Source organism: Saimiri boliviensis, chromosome 9, assembly GCF_048565385.1.
Source record: "Saimiri boliviensis isolate mSaiBol1 chromosome 9, mSaiBol1.pri, whole genome shotgun sequence".
NCBI classification, from domain to species: Eukaryota; Metazoa; Chordata; class Mammalia; order Primates; family Cebidae; genus Saimiri; species Saimiri boliviensis.
This window is the reverse complement of record NC_133457.1, coordinates 112,699,923-112,719,449: the sequence shown is the minus strand read 5'-3', so window position 1 is coordinate 112,719,449 and position 19,527 is coordinate 112,699,923.

Below are 19,527 nucleotides of genomic sequence, written 5' to 3'. Positions count from 1 at the left end.
CATAGTCTCTACTAAAAATACAAAATTAGCCATCTGTGGTGTCACATGTGTGTAATCCCAGCTACTCGGGAGGCTGAGGCAGGAGAATCACTTGAAACCCAGGAGGCAGAGATTGCCGTGAGCCAAGATTGTGCCATTGCACTCCAGCATGGGCAACAAGAGCGAAACTCCGTCTAAAAAAAAAAAAAAAAAATGATTAAAATCTTACTTTTAAATCTTACTCAAAACTGCGTCCCCTAGGCAACTTTCCCAAAACATTGCCAACTGCAAGAAGTCACCCTAGACTATCTGTCCTTCACAGCTGTTTGCCCCTTCTGTATCAACACTTTCTACTGGGAACAGAGTTGTAGTGGTACCACAAAAGTAGTTTCAGTCATCTTTTTTTTGGCAGTTTTATTCATTTTTAAGTGTACAATTCAAAGGCATTAATTACACACATGTACAATATTGTGCAACTATCACCACTATCTCTTTTCAAAACTATTTCATCACACCCAAACAAAAACTCTGTAACGATTAAGCAATGACTCCTTCATCCCATCCCCCCACCCCTCTTGGTAACCTCCAGTCGACTTTCTGTCTTTGTGAACTGACCTTTTCTAGGTATTTCATATAAGTGAAATTCTGTAATATTTGTACTTTGGTGTCTGGCTTAGTTCACTTAGCATAATGTTTTCCAGGTTTATCCATGTTGTAGACGGTATCAGAACTTGACTGTGGCTGAACGTTGTTTCACTGTATATATCCCCATTTCATGTATATATTCATCTGTTGGACTCTTGGGTTGTTTCTAGCTTTTGGCTACTGTGAATGTTGTTGCGATCAACACTGTCATTCAAGGATCTATTTGAATCCGTTTCCAGTTATTTTGGGTAAATACATAGTAGTGAAACTGTTGGGTCATGTGATAATTCATTGTTTAGCTTTCTGAGGAACCATCAAACTATTTTGCACAGTGGCTGCACCATTTTACATTCCCACCAATAAGGTACAAGGATCCGGCTGTAGTGGTGCGTGCCTATAGGCTTAGCTACTCTATCTGGAGGCTCGGGCGAAAGAATTGCTTGAGCCTAGGAGTTTTAGTCCAGCCTGGGAAACATAGCAAGACCCTGTCTCTAAAAAAATTTTTTTTTTTTTTTAGTTGGAGTCTCACTCTGTCGCCCAGCCTGAAGTGTGGTGATGCAATCTTGGCTTACTGCAACCTCTGCCTCCTGGGTTCAAGCAATTCTCCAGCCTCAGCCTCCCAAGTAGCGCCCAGTGAGTGTTTCTTCTTCTTCTTTTTTTTTTTTTTTGAGACAGAGTCTTGCTCCGTCACCAGGCTGGAGTGCAGTGGTGTGATCTCCACTCACTGCAACCTCCGCCTCCCGGCTTCAAGAGATTGTCCTGCCTCAGCCTCCCGAGTAGCTGAGACTACAGACATGTGCCACCACGCCCACCTAATTTTTGTATTTTTTGTAGAGACGGGGTTTCACCATGTTGGCCAGGATGGTCTTGATCTCTTGACCTCGTGGTCTGCCCAACTCGGTCTCCCGAAGTTGTGGGATTACAGACATAAGCCACTGTGCCCGGCCGAGTGTTTCTTTACCTACAGATTCATGGGAGCTACTCGGGAGACTGAAGCAGGAGAATCGATTGAACCCGGCAGGTGGAGGTTGCAGTGAGCCGAGATGGTGCCACTGCACTCTAGCCTGGGCAACAAAGTGAGACTTCATCTCACAAAACTAATAAATAAAAATTAAATTTTTTTTTTTTTTTGAGACGGAGTTTCGCTCTTGTTACCCAGGCTGGAGTGCAATGGCGCGATCTCGGCTCACCGCAACCTCCGCCTCCTGGGCTCAGGCAATTCTCCTGCCTCAGCCTCCTGAGTAGCTGGGATTACAGGCACGTGCCACCATGCCCAGCTAATTTTTTGCACTTTTAGTAGAGACGGGGTTTCACCATGTTGACCAGGATGGTCTCGATCTCTCGACCTCGTGATCCACCCGCCTCGGCCTCCCAAAGTGCTGGGATTACAGGCTTGAGCCACCGCGCCCGGCCTAAATTAAATTTTTTTAATTGGCTTCCTGAAATCCATTCAGTCACCCCGAGTGAAATCCCTTGGTCCAGTAATGGACAACAGAGGCTCTCTGTCCTTCTGTCCACTTGTCTTTGTCTCACTGCTACCAAGTCAAGTTGAGGTCACCATCTTCTCTCAAGTGGATGTGTGCAACAGCCTCCCACTGGTCTGATTCTTCTCTTATATCCTTTCAATTCGTTCTCCATACAACGGAGATGTCCTTTAAAAATCCAAATTAGCCAGGCATGGTGGCTGATGCCTGTAATTCCAGCACTTTGGGAGGCCGAGGCGGGCAGATCACCTGTGGTCGGGAACTTGAGATAAGTCTGACAAACATGGAGAAACCCTGTCTCTACTAAAAATACAAAATTAGCTGGGTGTGGTGGTGCATGCCTATAATCCCAGCTACTTGGGAGGCTAAGGCAGGAGAATCACTTGAACCAGGCAGAGGTTGCAGTGAGCCGAGATCACACCATTGCACTCCAGCCTGGTTAACAAGAGTGAAACCCTGCCTAAAAAAAAAAATCCAAATTAACCAGGTGCTGATCTAGTAATTTTCAGTTTAAAAAGAAAAAGAAAGAAAGAAAAAATAAACAAATTAATCAGGTACGATGGCTCACTCCTGTAAACCCAACATTCTGAGAGGCTGAGGTGGGTGCATCACTTGAGTCCAGGAGTTCAAGACCAGCCTGGGCAACATGGCAAAAACCCATCCTACAAAAAAATACAAAAATTGGCTGAGCATGGTGTTGTGTGCCTGTAGTCCCAGCAACTCAGGAGACTGAGGTCGGAGGATAGCCTGAACCCAGGAGGCTGAGACTGAAGTAAGCCATGTTCCCACCGCTGCACTCCAGCCTGGATGACAGAGCAAGACCCTGTCTCAAAAAAAAAAAGTCCAGATTAGTTGGACATGGTGGTGGACGCCCTGTAGTCCCAGCTCCTCAGGAGGCTGAGGCAGGAGGATACCTTGAGCCCAGGTCAAGGCTGCAGTGAGCTATTGCTGCAGATTGCGCCACTGCCGTCTAACTTGGGTGACAGAGTGAGACCTTGTCTGAAAAGAGAGACAGAGAAAGAAAAAGACTCACTTCAAAAAATAAAGAATGGGCCAGGCGCAGTGGCTCACGCCTGTAATCCTAGCACTTTGGGAGGCCGAGGTGGGTGGATTGCCTGAGCTCAGGCATTCAAGACCAGCCTGGGCAACATGGCAAAACCCCATCTTAAAAAAAAGAAAAAGAAAAAAAAAAAAACAAAGAATGAACGCATGTGTGTTGTTATTGAATAAACGAAGACCTCGCCACCACCCTGACTGCTGTCCTTCCTTTCTCAGTGGGCCACACGGGTCTTCCAGTCTTATCGCCTCCACTTCCTTCTCTTCGAAGCAGCCAGAACAAATTCTTTAAAAGGCAAAGAGTGCAGTGCCTAATGCCAATAATCCTAGCACTTAAGGAGGCCAAGGCAGGCGGATTGTCTGAGCTCAGGAGTTCAAGACCAGGCTGGGCAACATGGTAAAACCCCATCTCTACAAAAATACAAAAAAAAAAAAAAAAGAGAAAGTCAGATAAAACCACTCATGTATTTAAAACCTAGTTTAGGGATTACAGCATCAAAGACCAATGTAGAATCAGGGACATCAAAAAAAACAATTTTAATTCCTTTAAATCAGGAATTTCTCGGTCTTGGCTGGTGGGAGCTGCCCTGTGCACAGTAGGATGGTAAGCAGCATCCCTGGCCTGCACCCACTAAATGCCACGGTCACCCCCTCACCCACTGTGACAACCCAAATTGTCTCCTGATTATCATGGTTGAGAACCTGCTGCTTTAAGTGGACTCCACACTCCCAGCTCATCCTCTCATCCTAGATCGCTCTGCATCCTGGGAGCACCACATTCCTCACGCATTTGTACTGCCTGCGGGCCCTAGAAACATTTTTGTTTGTCTGAGTGGCTTAAACAATAGAACCGTATTTTCTCACAGTTCTGTAGTCAAGAAGTCTGAGATCAAGGTATCGGCAGGGTTGGTTTTCTTAGGCCTCCCTCTCCACTTGGAGATGGCCATCTTCCCTCTAAGTCTTCATGTGCTGTTTTCTCTGTGTGCATACGTCCTCATTTCTTTTCTTTTCTTTTCTTTTCTTTTTTTTTTTTTTTTTTTTTTTTCTTTTTTTTTGGTGACAGGGACTTGCTCTGTCACCTAGGCTGGAGTGCAATGGCACAATCACATCTCACTGCAGCCTTGATCTTCTAGATGGAAGCAACTCTCCCACCTCAGCTGCCCGAGCAGCTGGGATTACAGGTGCGTGACACCATGCCTAGCTAATTTTTGTAAAGTTTTTTGCAGAGATAGGGGTCTCACTATGTTGCTAAGGCTGCTCTCGAACTCCAGGGCTCAAGAGATCCTCCCATCTCAGCCTCTCAAAGTACTGGGATTTATAGCTGTGAGCCACCTCGCCAAACCCTGAGTTCTTCTCCTTTATCAACACACCAGCCATATTGGCTCAGTGCCACACTCATGACCTCATTTCAATTTACTTAACTCTTCAAAGGCTCTATTGCCACATAGTGTGACATTCAGAGGTGCCGGGAGTTAGGACTTCAACAGATGAGTTTTAAGGAGGAACAATTCAGTCCATATCAGCTTGCTACTCCTATGCATCAGACTCGCTGTATACTATTGAAAGGCTTACTTAAAGAGAAAAGCTAGGCCAGGTGCAGTGGCTCACACCTATAATCCCAGCCCTTTGGGAGGCCGAGGCAGACGGATCATGAGGTCAGGCGATCAAGACCATCTTGGCTAACACGATGAAACCCCATTTCTACTAAAAATACAAAAAAAAAAAAATTAGCTGGACGTGGTGGCACACATCTGTAATCTCAGCTACGTGGGAGGCTGAGGCAGGAGAATCGCTTGAACACAGGAGGTGGAGGTTGCAGTGAGCCGAGTTTGTGGCACTGCACTCCAGCCTGGCAACAGAGTGAGACTCCGTCTTAAAAAAAAAAAGAAGCAGGCCGGGCGTGGTGGCTCAAGCCTGTAATCCCAGCACTTTGGGAGGCCGAGGCGGGTGGATCACGAGGTCAAGAGATCAAGACCATCCTGGTCAACATGGTGAAACCCCGTCTCTACTAAAAATACAAAAAATTAGCTGGGCATGGTGGTGTGTGGCTGTAATCCCAGCTACTCAGGAGGCTGAGGCAGGAGAATTGCCTGAACCCGGGAGGCGGAGTTTGCGGTGAGCCGAGATCGCGCCATTGCACTCCAGCCTGGGTAACAAGAGCAAAACTCTGTGTCAAAAAAAAAAAAAAAAAAAAAAAAAAAGAAGCTGGGCGGGGTGGCTCAAGCCTGTAATCCCAGCACTTTGGGAGGCCGAAGCGGGTGGATCACGAGGTCGAGAGATCGAGACCATCCTGGTCAATGTGGTGAAACCCCGTCTCTACTAAAAATACAAAAAATTAGCTGGGCATGGTGGCGCGTGCCTGTAGTCCCAGCTACTCAGGAGGGAGGCAGGAGAATTGCTTGAACCCAGGAGGCAGAGGTTGCGGTGAGCCGAGATTGCGCCATTGCACTCCAGCCTGGGTAACAAGAGGGACACTCTGTCTCAAAAAAAAAAAGAAAAGAAAAGAAAAAAAAAGCTTTAGGCAAGGCATGGTGGCTCACACCTGTAACCCCAGCACTTTGAGAGGCCGAGGTGGGCAGATGACTTCAGGTCAGGAGTTCAAGACCAGCCTGGCCAACATGGTGAAACCCCATCTCTTTAAAAATACAAAAATTAGCCAGGTGTGGTGGCAGGTGCCTATAATCCCAGCTACTCAGGAGGCTGAGGCATGATAATCGCTTGAACCTGAAAAGCAGAGCAGAGGTTGCCATGAGCCAATATCACACCACTGCACTCCAACCTGGTGACATCTCAAATAAATTAAAAAAAAAAAAAAAGCTTTATCCGGATATAATTTATGTATCATACAGTTCACTGATTTAAAGTGGACAATTTCATAGTTTTTAGCATATTCACAGAGTTGTGCAGCCATCATCACAGTATAATTTGAAAACATTTTCATCCTGAGTTGGGAGGATCACTTGAGGCCAGAAGTTTGAGACCAGTCCAAGCAACACAGTCAGACCCCATCTCTTAAAAAGAAAAAAATCAGCCAGACATGGTGGCTCATGCCTGTAGTCCCAGCTACTCCGGAGGCTGAAGGAGGATTGTGTGAGGCTTGAACTCAGGAGTTCAAGATTGCAGTGAGCTATGATCGCGCCATTGCACTCCAGCCTGGGCAACAGAATGAGACCCTGTTTCTAAATAAATAAATCTAATGTCCATTAACAGGAGAGTAGATAAATAAAATGTGGTTAATACTAGAATGTGAACAACAGTTTACATGGTAGAACTGAAACTATAGTTCTACCAGGATCGCTTAAACCTGGGAGGTGAAGGTTATGGTAAGCTGAGATCATGCCATTGCACTCCAGGTTGGGCAACAGAGTGAAACTCCGTCTCAAAACTATATATATATTTTTATCTTGTTTATTTATTTGTTTATTTATTTTTGAGACAGGGTCTCACTCTGTTGCCCAGGTGAGAGTGCAGTGGCATTATCTAGGCTCACTGCAGCCTTCGCCTCCTGGGTTCAAGTGATTCTCCTGCCTCAGCCTCCCAAGTAGCTGGGATTATAGGCATGGGCCACCACACCTGGCTGATTTTTGTATTTTTAGTAGAGATGGGGTTTTGTCATGTTGACCAGGCTGGTCTTGAACTTCTGACCTCAAGCGATCCACCCACCTTAGCCTCCCAAAGTGCTGGGATTACAGGTGTGAGCCACCACGCCTGGCCTAAATATATATATATAATTTTTTTTTTTTAAAGAAAAAAAAAAAGGATGGGCTTTGGAATCACATAGCCTTAGTTCAAATCCTGCTTCTGCTTCTCACTATGTGGCCTTGGGTAACTTCCTAGCTTCTTTCTCTGTGCCAGTTTGCTTATTTATAAGATAAGGACACTGTTAGGAAGGATATACAACACCTTAAAGAAAAAACTGGATACAAAGCATGCAAAATGGTATTGGGGAACACAAGTTTTTGTTCTTTGGTTCTTTGTGTAGTTTCATCTAATAGTTTGCAAATTAATAAGCTGTGCCCGTTATTAAGGTACCATCAGCTTCAAACTAACCCTTCTCTGGCTCATGTGCCTGAGTGGGACAGGACCCCGGTGTCCATCCATGTTTGTACTTTGCCATCAACTTCCTTGTTAGGGTCTGCCAGCAGGGGGCGCCTGTGAGAGACCGGAGCGAGGGAGGAGGAAGCGGGAACTTGGTCTGTTTCACATTCCAGTGTTACTCCAGCAGCACTTCTCCCTGGAAGCAGCAATTCATTCCAGTTGGCAGGGAGGGGTTTGTTTTCTTTCTTTCTTTCTTTCTTTCTTTTTTTTTTTTTTTAACACTCACAGAACCAGTTTTTCTGTGCCCAGTCAGAGCACCAGCAACACCTGAGCAGCGCCTCATTCTCCAGGGTTTGGGTCCCAGCCCCATGGGAACCTCTGGGCTCGGAGACATTAGTACCATTTCTTTGGATATCTGAGCTTCTTCCACATAGGATCCTTTCTCAGAACTACTTAGTTTTTATTTTAATTTAATTTTTCGAGACGTAGTCTCACTCTGTTGCCCAGGCTGGAGCGTAGTGGCGTGATCTTGGTCCACTGCAACCTCCGCCTTTCGGGTTCAAGCGATTCTCCTGCTTCAGCCTCCCAAGTAGCTGGGACTACAGGGGCCCACCACCACACCCGGCTAATTGTTGTTTTTTAGTGGAGATGTGGTTTCACTGTGTTGGCACTCCAGCCCCGGCAACTGAGCCATCAGACAGACACTGTCTCATAAATAAATAAATAAAATAAAGGTAGAGTTTAATTCTCATCTTGAGTATATGTGACTTGCTTCTAAAGATTACGGCAAGAGTTTGAATTCTGTGGGTAGATCATAAAAAAAACTGGCTTTTACTTTGCTCTGTTTCTTGAATCGCCTGTTCTGGGAGAAGTTAGCTGCCGTGTCTTTTCTTTTCTTTTTTTTTTTTTTTGAGACGGAGTTTCGCTCTTGTTACCCAGGCTGGAGTGCAATGGCGCGATCTCGGCTCACCGCAACCTCCGCCTCCTGAGTTCAAGCAATTCTCCTGCCTCAGCCTCCTGAGTAGCTGGGATTACAGGCACGCGCCACCATGCCCAGCTAATGTTTTGTATTTTTAGTAGAGACGGGGTTTCACCATGTTGACCAGGATGGTCTCGATCTCTTGACCTTGTGATCCACCCGCCTCGGCCTCCCAAAGTGCTGGGATTACAGGCTTGAGCCACCGCGCCCGGCCTTCTTTTTTCTTTTTTGAAGACGGGGTATCACTCTGTTACCCAGGCTGCTGGAGTGCAATGGCTTGATCTTGGCTCACTGCAACCTCTACCTCCCAGGTTCAAGCAATTCTCCTGCCTCAGCCTCCTGAGTAGCTGGGATTACAAGCACACACCACCACACCTGGCTAATTTTTGTATTTTTAGTAGAGGCAGGGTTTCCCAATGTTGGTCAGGCTGGTCTCGAACTCCTGACCTTGTGATCTGCCAGCCTCGACCTCCCAAAGTGCTGGGATTACAGGTGTGAGTCATCATGCCCAGACCCAAAGTAATGACATTGTTTTTGTTTTGTTTTTGTTTTTGTTTTGAGATGGAGTCTCACTCTGTCACCCAGGCTGGAGTACAGTGTCCGGATCTCGGCTTGCTGCAACTTCCACCTCCTGAGTTCAGGCTATTCTTCTGCCTCAGCCTCCCAAGTAGCTGAAATTACAGGTGTGCGCCACCACACCCAGCTAATTTTTTTGTATTTTTAACAGAGATGGAGTTCCACAGTGTTAGCCATCTGTCTGCCTTGGCCTCCTAAAGTGCTGCAATTACAGGCGTGAACCACACACCTGGCACTGCTGAGTCTTAAGGACATGCAAACAACATATGACAGGCCTATGTTATGAGGAATTGGGGGCCCCTGCTGACAGCCAGTGGGAAACTCAGGCCTCTGCTAACAGCCTTGTGAGGAAGCCACCTTGAAAGGGAATCCCTCAGCCCCAGTCACACCTTCAGATGACGGCAGCCCATGCCACCCTCTTAGCCACAACCTGATGAGACCCTGAGTAGAACCCTGCATGCAGCTCCACTGTTACTGAATTCCTCACCCACAGAAACAGATGATAAGTATTTGTTTTCTTTTAACATGTTTATTTTACTGGGTGTGGTGGCTCACACCTATAATCCCAACACTCTGGGAGGCCAAGGTGGGTGGATAGTTTGAGCCAAGGCATGTGAGCCTAGCCTAGGCAAGATGGTGAAACCCCATTTCTTTTTTTTTTTTCTTTTTTTTTTTTTTTTTGAGACGGAGTCTCTCTCTTGTTACCCAGGCTGGAGTGCAATGGCGCGATCTCAGCTCACCACAACCTCCGCCTCCTGGGTTCAGGCAATTCTCCTGCCTCAGCCTCCTGAGTAGCTGGGATTATAGGCACGCACCACCATGCCCAGCTACTTTTTTGTATTTTTAGTAGAGACGGGGTTTCATCATGTTGACCAGGTAGGTCTCGATCTCTCGACCTCGTGATCCACCCGCCTCGGCCTCCCAAAGTGCTGGGATTACAGGCTTGAGCCACCGCACCCGGCAGTGAAACCCCATTTCTACACAAAATAAATAAGTAAGTTAGCCAGGTGTGGTGGTCTCCGCCTATGGTCCCAGCTACTTGGGAGGCTAAAGTGTGAAGATCACTTGAGCCCAGGAGGTCAAGGCTGCATTGAACTATGGTAGTGCCGCTGCATTCCAGCCAAGGTGACAGAGTGAGACCCGGTCTCAGTAATAATAATAATAATAAAATGTTTATTTGAAGTCACTAAGCTTTGCATAATTGTTATATAGAAATAAATAGGGCAAATTCACCCGATTAACAATTCTTCACACCTAAAAGGCATTATTGACCTTGTGCAGTGACCCACACCTGTCATCCCAGCGCTTTGGGAGGCCAAGGCAGGAGGATCACTTGAGAGCCTAGGAGTTTGAGACCAGCCTAGGCAACACAGTGAGATCCCATCTCCAGCAAAAATAAAATTTTGAAAAATAGCCAGGCATGGTGGTGCATGCCCGTAGTCCCAGCTACTTGGGAGGCTAAGGTGGGAGAACCACTTGAGCTGAAGAGGTCGAGGCTGCTATGAGCTATGATTGGGCCATTGTACTCCAGCTTGGGTGAAAGAGTGATACCCTGTCTCAGAAAATAAGAATAAAGTAAAAATAAAAAGGCATTGTCACTCCAATTGAGGAGGAAAACACAATGTGAATAAAAGACATAATATTTTTTCTGGGTCTTTTTAGTCAGTTAAAAAAAAAAAATAAAGACATAGGCCGGGCATGGTGGCTCACGCCTGTAATCCAAGCACTTTGGAGTCCAAGGCAGGGTGATCACCTGAGATCGGGAGTTCAAGACCAGCCTGACCAACATGGTGAAACCCTGTCTTTAAAAAAAAAAAAAAAAAAGAACACAATAAAAAGATGTATTGGCTGGGCACACTGGCTCTTGCTTATAATCCCAGCACTTTTGGAGGCCAAGGCAGGTGGATCACCTGAGGTCAGGAGTTCAAGACCAGCCTGGTTAACATGGTGAAACCCCATCTCTACTGAAAATACAAAAATTTGTCCAGGCGCAGTAGCTCATGCCTGTAATCCCTGCACTTTTAGAGGCCTAGGCAGGTGGATCACCTGAGATAGGGAGTTCGAGACCAGCCTGACCAACATGGAGAAACACAGTCTCTACTAAAAATACAAAATTAGCCAGGCATGGTGGCACATGCCTGTAATCCCAGCTACTCAGGAAGCTGATGCAGGTTTCTTGGACCCAGGAGGTGGAGGTTGCAGTGAGCTGAGATCACGCCATTGCTTTCCAGTCTGTGCAACAAGAGCGAAACTCCATCTCAAACACACACACACACACACACACACACATATTAGCGGGGCATGGTGGTGGGCACCTGTAATCCCAGCTATTCGGGAGGCTAAGGCAGGAGAATCACTTCAGCCTAGGAACTGGAAGTTGCAGTGAGCCAAGGTTATGCCACCATACTCCAACCTGAGCAACAAGAGCAAAATTTCATCTCAGAAAAAACCCAAAAAGATGTATCAAAAGCCAAGGTAATTTCTTTTTTTTTTTTTTTTTTTGAGACGGAGTTCCGCTCTTGTTACCCAGGCTGGAGTGCAATGGCGCGATCTCGGCTCACTGCAACCTCCGCCTCCTGGGTTCAGGCAATTCTCCTGCCTCAGCCTCCTGAGTAGCTGGGATTACAGGCACGCGCCACCATGCCCAGCTAATTTTTTGTATTTTTGGTAGAGACGGGGTTTCACCATGTTGACCAGGATGGTCTCGATCTCTCGACCTCGTGATCCACCCGCCTCGGCCTCCCAAAGTGCTGGGATTACAGGCTTGAGCCACCGCGCCCGGCCTAAGCCAAGGTAATTTCTAAACAAAGATATCTGCTCTCGTGGGCCGGGCACGGTGGCTCAAGCCTGTAATCCCAACACTTTGGGAGGCCGAGGCAGGTGGATCACGAGGTCGAGAGATCAAGACCATCCTGGTCAACATGGTGAAACCCTGTCTCTACTAAAAATACAAAAAAAATTAGCTGGGCATGGTGGCACGTGCCTGTAATCCCAGCTACTCAGGAGGCTGAGGCAAGAGAATTGCTTGAACTCAGGAGGTGGAGGTTGCGGTGAGCTGAGATCACGCCATTGCACTCCAGCCTGGGTAACAAGAGCGAAACTCCGTCTCAAAAAAAAAAAAAAAAAAAAAAACAAAGACTTCTGCTCTCATGAGGGTTTTGTGCAATGTTGCTAAGAAAATAAAACTTCCCTGGAGATGCCACTTCCTTAGCAATCCTATCATGGCTCTCTCCACCTGTAGGTGAGATCTCATCCTTCCCAGAATTGCCATGATGACCTGTTTGTATTTGTCATGGCATGAGGCATGTTTTGCATTGACTTAAGTGTACTTGACTCAATGCTGGTGCCACCAGCCTGTGTTCCAGAAACACTGTGCATCTCCCTGCACTACCATGCTGCCTGTGGGTTGCAGCCTCATTACCTATTTATTTGATAGGGCCAAATCCTGGCTGCCTTCACATCCTAATTCCCCAGAATGATTTGTAATGGCTGAGATAGGCAGATGTGAAGATCTTGAAAGTCTTGGCCAAGAATGAGCAAGTCTTCTGAGATCCTTGAAGGTCAAAGATGTTCAGAGCTTCGGAGATCTGCTTGACCTTCCTCTGAAATTGATCTCAACTTTCAGCTCCAGCCTGCTTGCCTGCCACCTCCATGTGATTCTTTTTGTTTTTCTTTCAAACCCAAGTCTAAAAGGAACAGATTGGGAAAAAGAAAAAAAGGCCGGGAGTGGTGGCTCACGCCTGTAATCCAAGCACTTTGGAGGCCAAGGCGGGCGGATCACCTGAGGTCGAGGGTTCAAGACCAGCCTGACCAACATGGTGAAACCCTGTCTTAAAAAAAAAAAAAGAAAAAAAAAGATTTCTTATTTTTCTCTTTGGGGGTTTTATATCAGTTCCAGAACATTAACTATGCTCAGGAGAACTAAGTTTTCTCCCCTCAATTCATTTTTTTTGAGGGCTTAAAATTTTAATTAATTTATTTAGAGATGGAATTTCGCTCTTATTGCCCAGGCTGGAGTGCAATGGCATGATCTCAGCTCACTGAAACCTCTGCCTCCCAGGTTCAAGTGATTCTCCTGCCTCAGCCTCCTGAGTAGCTGGGTTACAGGTGCCTGCCACCACACCTGGCAAATTTTTGTATTTTTAGTAGAGACGGTGTTTCACTATGTGGGCTAGGCTGGTCTTGAACTCCTGACCTCGTAATCTGCCTGCCTCGGCCTCCCAAAGTGGTAGGATTACAGGTGTGAGCCACCACACCTGGCCTCCTTTACTTTCTTAATAAACTTGCCTTCATTAAAAAAAAAAAAAAAGAGGCCATGTGTGGTGGCTCACACGTGTAATCCTAGCACTTTTTGAGAGGCCGAGGTGGGTGGATCATGAGGTCAGGAAATCAAGACCATCCTGGCCAACATGGTGAAACCCCGTCTCTACTAAAAATACAAAAAATTAGCTGGATGTGGTGGCGCAGCCTACAGTCCCAGGTATTCAGGAGGCTGAGGCATGAGAATTGCTTGAACCCAGGAGGTGGAGGTTTTAGTGAGCTGAGATCATGCCACTGCACTCCAGCCTGGTAACACAGTGAGATTTCATCTAAAAAAAAAAAAAAGAAAGAAAGAAAGACTAGATACAGCCAGGCCCCGTGGCTTACACCTGTAATCCCAGGACTTTGGGAGGTCGAGGCGGGCAGATCAGAAGGTCAAGAGATTGAGACCATCCTGGCCAACATGGTGAAACCCTGTCTCTACTAAAAATACAAAAATTAGGGCCGGGCGCAGTGGCTCACGCCTGTAATCCCAGCACTTTGGGAGGCCGAGGCAGGGGGATCACAAGGTCAAGAGATAGAGACCACCCTGGTCAACATGGTGAAACCCCGTCTCTACTAAAAAAAATTTAAAAATTAGCTGGGCATGGTGGCTTGTGCCTGTAATCCCAGCTACTCAAGAGTCTGAGGCAGGAGAATTGCCTGAACTCAGGAGGCGGAGGTTTCGGTGAGCCAAGATCACGCCATTGCACTCCAGCCTGGGTAACAAGAGCGAAACTCCGTCTCAAAAAAAAAAAAATTAAAAGCAGCCAGGCATGTAGGTTACACCTATAATCCCAGCACTTTGGGAGGCAGAGGTGGGTGGACCACTTGAGGTCAGGAATTTGAGGACCAGCTTGGCCAACATGGTGAAACCCCGTCTCTACTAAAAATACAAAAAATTAGCTGGGTGTGGTGGCAGGCACCTGTAATCCCAGCTACTCAGTGAGCTGAGATTGAGCCATTGCACTCCAACCTGGGCAACAAAAGTAAAAATCCATCTCAAAAAAAAAATTTTTAAGGAAAGTTTAAAAGAAAAACCCGCTGGGTGTGGTGGCTTATGCCTGTAATCCAAGCATTTTGGAGGCCAAGGCGGGCGGATCACCTGAGGTCGGGAGTTCAAGACCAGCCTGACCAACATGGTGAAACCCAGTCTTTTAAAACAAACAAACAAACAAACAAACAAACAAACAAACAAACAAACAAATAAATAAAAACTCTGTAGCTCCTTTTCTTTCCTTTGTCTTCTGTTTTGCATCTCACTTTGCTTCCCTTCTTGTACAACCACCTGTAAAGCAAGACGTGGGCAGGGAAAGGCAGGTGTTGATGTCAGTGGACACTGATGGCCCAGGGAGGGAGCAGGGTGAGGAGAGCATCCCCATGGGGAAGGCTTATGCCTGGAGAGAGAGAGCCTGAGCAGGGGCAGAGGTGTCCACATAGCCAGTGGCCTGGAATAAGTGTTGGAGTGTGTTAAACCAAGTTTAACCTAAAGCTGCCTCCTTACGTATTTAAGTTCGGCCTAAAGGTTTTTCTGTACATCGTGAACATAACAAGGAGAGGTGTAAACTGATGGTAGCCCACACCTGTGCCAATCACTGAGTTTTGACCAATCAAATGTAGCCAACTGTTCAAGCTGTGTTCAAATAAGGCAAACGCCAAGCCATAACCAATGGAGTTGTTTCTGTATCTCACTTCTGTTTTCTGTACATCACTTTCCTTTTGCTGTCCGTAAATCTTCCACCACGTGGCTGTGATGGAGTCTCTGAATCTGCTGTGATTCTAGAGTTTGCCTGATTTTCGACTTGTGAATTGCTCAATTAATCTCCCCTAAATTTAATTCAACTGAAGAAGTTTTTCTTTTCTTTTGAGACACAGTCTCGCTTTGTCATCCAATCTAGAGTGCAATGGTGTGATCTCGGCTCACTGAAACCTCCCCCTCTCAGGCTCAAGTGATTCTTCTGCCTCAGCCTCCTGAGTAGCTGGGATTATAGGCATGTGCCACCACACCTGGCTAATTTCTGTCTTTTTAGTAGAGATAGGGTTTCACCATGTTAGCCAGGCTGGTCTTGAACTCCTGACCTCAAGTGATCCACCTGCCTTGACCTCCCGAAATGTTGAAATTACAGGTGTGAGCCACTGTGCCCAGCCAGTTTTTCTTTTAAGAAGTGTAAACAGTGTGAGGACATCTGCATGGGTTGGGGGTGGTAGAGTCTGGCAAAGGGTGTGGGAGCCCAAGCAGAGTGAGGAAGTGCCCAGATGGTGGGGCAGCCAATGCAAGATGTCGAAACTTGGAGGTGGACTGAAGAGGCACCCAGCATGGCACTAGATCAGTTCACATGGAGGATTGGTCAAATAGGTATGTATTTTAAGGATAATGGAAAGTATCTCACTGTCAGAGAAGAGAGTTAAAGATATGAAAAAGGCCGGGCACGGTGGCTCAAGCCTGTAATCCCAGCACTTTGGGAGGCTGAGGCGGGTGGATCACGAGGTCAAGAGATCGAGACCATCCTGGTCAACATGGTGAAACCCCGTCTCTACTAAAAATACAAAACATTAGCTGGGCATGGTGGCGCGTGCCTGTAATCCCAGCTACTCAGGAGGCTGAGGCAGGAGAATTGCCTGCACCCAGGAGGCAGAGGTTGTGGTGAGCCGAGATCGCGCCATTGCACTCCAGCCTGGGTAATGAGCAAAACTCCATCTCAAAAAAAAAAAAGATATGAAAAAGAAGCCAGGCGCAGTGGCTCACGCCTATAATCCCAGCACTTGGGGGCCAAGGTCGGCGAATCACGAGGTCAGGAGTTCGAGATCAGCCTGGCCAACATAGTGAAACCCCCGTCTCTACTAAAAATACAAAAATTAGCTGGATGTGATGGTACGCACCTGTGGTTCCAGCTACTCGGGAGGCTGAGGCAGGAGAATCGCTTGAACTCAGGAGGTGGAGATTACAGTGAACCAAGATCACTCCATTGCACTCCAACCTGGGAGACAGTGTGAGACTCCATCTCAGAAAAAAGAAAAAAAAAAGATATGAAAAGGCTACTTTATTATCAGCCAGGGGCACCCCTATGAAAGATTATTTACTAATCTAAAATATCAAATTTAGCCCGGGCACAGTAGCTCATGCCTGTAATCCTAGCACTTACTTTGGGAGGCTGAGTTGGGCAGATCACTTGAGGTCAGGAGTGGAAGACAAGCCTGGCCAACATGGTAAAACCTGGTGTCTACTAAAAATACAAAAGTTAGCTGGGCGTTATGGTGGGAGCCTATAGCCCCAGCTACTCGGGAGGCTGAGGCAGGAGAATTGCTTGAACCTGGGCAGTGGAGGTTCCATTGAGCTGAGATCACACCAGTACACTCCAGCCTGGGCAACAGAGCAAGACTCTGTCTCAATAAATAAATAAATCAGTAAAATTTCAAATAAAGATAATAAAAGAAAACATTTTTTAAAATATATGAAAAGGGAGAAAACTAGAACGAATCTTGTGCTGTTGGGTTGGGATTGGGGTATTGCTGCTGACTCATGGCTTTCAGTGTATAGGGAAATAAGTATAGATGCAAATTCGTATGTACGAGCGTGCACGTGTGTGTGTGTGTGTGTGTGTGTGTGTGCGTGTGTGTGTAATACATTCAGTGGTGTGCTGGAATCAGATCGTACTGCTCAAGAGAGTCATTGAGGGAGTGTCTCCCCAATGTCATGTTTAGTGACATCATGCTGGTAGTCTGAACCATAATGCAAGTATTTATACCATAGAAATCAGCAAACATTACCAAACACTAAAAATTCTCCCTGCCCATTTCCCTGATAAATCACATTTATCAGCACATCACTGCCTCACTTCCCTAGCTCTGGGTCTACATAGAGGATCTGGAAATAGTGACTCACAGTAGCAATGAAGCTGTCTGGTGTCTAGATCTTGGCTTTTAAAATACCACTGTACACTAACAGGAACCAGAGTTACTTGGAGAAATGACTAATTCCAGGGTTGGGACAGGAAAAGTGCATGATTATTCCGGAACATCTTCTTGGGCCAGAATGCAAGGAAGTGCTCAAAGTATGATGGGATATGCAAAACAAAACTAAACTAGAACCTCTGTCTCGTTCCTGATCTTAGATTTCCTCCGAGAAATCTAAGATCCTTAGGGGAACTTTTTAGAGGAAATCTGAGATCCATAGAGGACATTTTTAGAGGAAACCCTTAGAGGAAATCTAAGATCAGGAATAAGACAAAGATGTTTGCTTTTGCTACTTCTCTTCAATGCAGTACTGGAAGTCCTAGCCAGAGCAATTAGGCATGAAAGAGAAATAAGGCCAGGCACGCATGGTGGCTCACTCATGTAATCTCAGCACTTTGGGAGGCTGAGGTGGGCAGATCATATGAGGCCAGTAGTTCGAGACCAGCCTGGCCAATATGGTGAAACCTGGTCTTTACTAAAAATAAAAGCAACTGGCTGGGCACAGTATCTCACACCTATAATCCCAACACTTTGGGAGGCTGAAGCAGGCAGATCATGAGTTCAGGAGTTCAAGACCAGCCTGCCAAAATGGTGAAACCCTGTCTCTACTAAAAATACAAAAAAATTAGCTGAGCATGGTGGCGCACACCTGTACTCCCAGCTACTCGAGAGGCTGAGGCAGAAAAATTGCTTGAACTGGAACCCAGGAGGCAGAGGTTGCAGTGAGCTAAGATCATGCCCCTGCACTCCAGCCTGGGCTACAGAGCGAGACTCTGTCTCAAAATAAATAAATTAATTAATTAATTAAATTAATTAGCCAGGCATGGTAGTATACATCTGTAATCCCAGCTACTTGGGAGGCTGAGGCACAAGACTCACTTGAACCCAGGAAGTAGAAGTTGCAGTGAGCCAAGATCGTGCCACTGCACTCCAGCAAAATAAAAAAGAAAGAGAAAGAATAGAAAAGGCATTAAAATTGGAAAGAAAGAAGTATAACTAGGCCAGGCACAGTTGCTCATGCCTGTAATCTTAGCAATTTGGGAGGCCTAGGTAGGAGGATCAGTTGAGCTCAGGAGTTTGAGACCAGCCTGGGGAACATATGAGACCCCATCTCCACAAAAAATTAAAAATTATCTGGGTGTGGTGGTGAGTGCCTGTACTTCCAGCTACTCAGGAGGCTGAGGTGGAGGATTGCTTGAGCCCAGGAGGTTGAGGCTGCAGTGAGCCATGATTGTGCCACTGCACTCCAGCCTAGGGAACAGAGTGAAGACCTTTCTCAAAAGAAAAGAAAAAAAAGCTGGGCGTGGTGGCTCACACCTGTAATCCCAGCACTTTGGGAGGCTGAGGTGGGTGGATCACGAGGTCAAGAGATCGAGACCAACCTGGTCAACATGGTGAAACCCCGTCTCTACTAAAAATACAAAAAATTGGCCGGGCGCGGTGGCTCAAGCCTGTAATCCCAGCACTTTGGGAGGCCGAGGCGGGTGGATCACGAGGTCGAGAGATCGAGACCATCCTGGTCAACATGGTGAAACCCCGTCTCTACTAAGGATACGGAAAACTGGCTGGGCGTGGTGGCGCGTGCCTGTAATCCCAGCTGCTTAGGAGGCTGAGGCAGGAGAATTGCCTGAACCCAGAAGGCGGAGGTTGCGGTGAGCCGAGGTCGCGCCATTGCACTCCAGCCTGGGTAACAAGAGCGAAACTCCGTCTCAAAAAAAAAAAAAAAAAAAAAAAAAAAAAAAAAAAATACAAAAAATTAGCTGGGCATGGTGGCACGTGTGTGTAATCCCAGCTACTCAGGAGGCTGAGGCAGGAGAATTGCCTGAACCCAGGAGGCGGAGGTTGCGGTGAGCCGAGATCGTGCCATTGCACTGCAGTCTGGGTAACAAGAGCGAAACTCCGTCTCAGAAAAAAAAAAAAAAAGAGAGAAAGAAAAAAAAAAAAAAAAACAGAAGTAAAATTATCTCTCTTCACAGATTACATGATTAGATATGTAGAAAACCCTAAGATTCCACGAAAAAACAAACAAACAAACAAACAACACCCTGTTAGGGAGGTGGGAGGGGGGAACACCCTGTCAGAACTAATAAATGAATTTAGTAAAGTTGCAGGATACCAGATAAACTCACATATATCAGCTGCATTTTTGTACACTGACAAGGAACAACCTGCAAAGGGAATTCCATTTATTTGTTTTGTTTTGCTTTTTTGAGACGGAGTCTCACTCTGTCACCCAGCTGGAGTGCATCAGTGCAGTCTTGGCTCACTGCAACCTCTGTCTCCTGGGTTCAAGCAATTCTCCTGCCTCAGCCTCCTGAGGAGCTGGGACTACAGGTTGCTGCCACCACACCTGGATAATTTTTGTATTTTTAGAAGAGACAAGGTTTCACCATCTTGGCCAGGCTGGTCTCGAACTCATGACCTCAGGAGATCCACTCTCTTCAGCCTCCTAAAGTGCTGGGATTATAGGCATGAGGCACTGAAGCCAGCTGGGAATTCCATTTACAATAGCATCAA